We start from the raw sequence: 3,019 nt of genomic DNA on the forward strand, positions 1-3,019 counted from the left end.
AACATCCGAAACGGATAAGCACTACAAGAAGAAGACTTGTTCTACAATTTTGCCGTCTATTTCTAACTTGCATCTACGCGGCTCTTTACCTATCACTATACATTTAGTTTTTTCTACCGATATTCTCATATTAAATTTATTTGCTGTGAGATTGAAAGTGTGGAGCTGCCTTTGTAGGTCATCCTCGTTATCAGCAATTAGTACTGCATCATCAGCATAGCATTGTATCGTGATTTTATGCGCTCCCATGTGGTATCCATGTCGTTTTCTGACTTCGTGAATTATTTGATTCATCATCATATTGAATAACAATGGGCTGAGCGAGTCTCCTTGGCGGATTCCTCCTTTTAGTTCTATGCGTTCTGTTTCTCCTGTTGACATTATAACTCTGGTCTTGTTGTTCTTGTTAATTTCCTTAATTAGCCTTATTATCTGGTGGTCTATTTATTCAGCTTGTAATAAATTTAAGATATCATTTCGCCTCACCCTGTCAAAAGCACTTTTTAAATCTACAAATCACATGTATGCTGGTTTTCTATATTCAATAGACTTTTCTACTATTTGCCTGATAATAAAAATTGCATCTATTGTGCTACGGTTCTTCCGGAAGCCTTGCTGTTCATCTGCCATATTCGCTTTTTCCTCGATTTTATCTTTTATGACTGCCGTCAACAATTTTAATGTGCTGTTCATCAGACTAATGCCTCTATAATTTTCAGGATTTTTCGAGTCTCCCTTTTTGAGTATCGGTAGCAGGAGACTTTCCTTCCATTCCGCTGGTACTACTCCGATATTTATTATATCGACAAATAATTTTAGGAGCCATTTGAGTAGTGTTCTTCCTCCATATTTTAGCAGTTCATTATTTATCTTATCAGGACCAGGTGCTTTTCTATTTTTTAATTTTTTTATTCGTTCTTGTAGCTCTTCTTCTGATATTAGTACTCTATCGTGGGTTTCATTAATGTGTATTTCTCTGTTCTCTCCTTCTCCATATAATTTCGCGAAATGCTCAGTCCATTGTGTCTCCGTAATGTTATCTATCCGTATAAATTCATTCATTTCTGTTTTTTGTCTCCTTATCATCTTCCACACCTTTTTCTGGGATCCATAGAGGTTGTATTCCATATCTTTGATAAATTTCTCCCAGTGTTCCTTTTTGATGTTATCTATTTCTTGGTTTACTCTATTCCTGATTGTCACGTAGTCGTCTCGTGCCTCCGGTGTCTTCACTCTTTTGTATGTTAGGAAAGCTTGTTACTTTTGATTTGCTAGTGCTTTCACCCTTTCGTCGTACCATGGAGTTTTGTATTCACGTTTATTTTTGTTGACTTTTCTTTTACCTAAAGCTTCTTCTGCTGCTTGTAGGATACTTTTTCTAATAATTTTCCAGGTTTCTTCTATATCCTTTTTAGTCTCTAGGTTATGGCTGTTAAGCTTTTCTGTTAGTCTGTTTCTATACAAGTTTTGTGTCCCTTGGTCTTCTAAGCTTTCTATGTTTAACTTTTCTTCGACTTTTGTATTTCTTTTGCGTTGTGTGTTGATTTCTATATTTATTTTCCCTAGTACCAGGCCATGGTCGGATCCTACATTGGCGGACGATAGAGTGCGCACATCTATTATATCCCTGGGGTGTATTTGTCTGTTTGTCATAATGTAGTCAATCATAGAGTTACGTCCTCTTGTATCTGACCAGGTGATCTATTCTATCCTACCTTGTAATTTGTAGACACCTTCTCATAAACGCCAATTCAACTGTTCGTATTTTATTTCGTATTATTGTTGTCACTGGCCATTCTTCCGCTTTTGTAGGGTAATATTCAGCACTATGCCCTGAAAAATCCTATTTGGTTTTCTTTAGTTAGAGTGTTCCATATCACTCGATTAAGTGCTTTTGTGGCTTGTTTTCCCCGTATTATTTTCATTTATATATCTTTCATATACGTGCCATCTCGGTTTATCATTTACCCTAAATACTTAAAAGTCTTACGACTCTTAATAGTGTCTTCTAAACTTACATTTAAATCAGCAACATATCTGTAATCAATTATGTACTTTCGACTAGATTAAATTGGTTTAGACTAGGCTAAACTAGTTTATCCTGATATAAAAACATACACTTTAGGATAAACTAGTTTGGCCTGAAGTGTGTGTATTTATATCAGGATCAGGCCTAGGCCAAACTAGTTTGTCCTGACATCGTGTTTGGCCGGTAACATAACATATACATTGTAAATCATGATTAGGGATTGCTCCTCGTAACATTCAATGTGTACCTATTGGTTTGTTTATTTCTATTTTTACTGTGATTTTAATATACCTATACTAAATTTACAATCAAGATGCAGTGGAAGTAAACAAACCAAGACACGTTAAATTGATAAATGCTATTAGGAGCACTCCCGAATCATAATTTACAATGTGTATACATTGTAAATCCCAAATCATGATTTCCAAAGTTTATACATTGTAAATTATGACTTGGGAGTGCTAATAGTAGCATTTAACGTGTCTTGGTTTGTTTATTTCTACTGCATCTTGATTGTAAATTTAGTATAGGTTTTTTATCAACAACGCCACTTTTCATTTTGTCAATTTTCGAATAATGCCATATTATATTTTTATAAACAAATATTCTTTTCGCATTAATTCGGTTTCTTATTTCTTATTTACATTTAATGTTCCCCCTTAAATCTACCCCCAATCTATAAGGGGAATTTTCAAAAAATTGTTTTCTGCTCTATAAAAGCTGCGTGGATTGAATTTTTGCAACTCAGTGTATAAAACTGGACTCATAATTTAAATTTTATTTGATGAGTAATATGTATTCAGATGAATCATATTGAAAAACAACTATTTATAGTTCAATAAGTCCATTAGGTATATTTTTTAGTGATATGTATTCAGATTAATCATATTGAAAAACAACTATTTATAGTTCAATAAATAAGTCCATTAGGTATATTTTTTATTTATCTGGTAATCCCGATCTGATTAATATGCATGAAATCGATAATAT

The sequence above is a fragment of the Diabrotica virgifera genome, chromosome 8, assembly GCF_917563875.1.
Source record: "Diabrotica virgifera virgifera chromosome 8, PGI_DIABVI_V3a".
Classification (NCBI taxonomy): Eukaryota; Metazoa; Arthropoda; class Insecta; order Coleoptera; family Chrysomelidae; genus Diabrotica; species Diabrotica virgifera.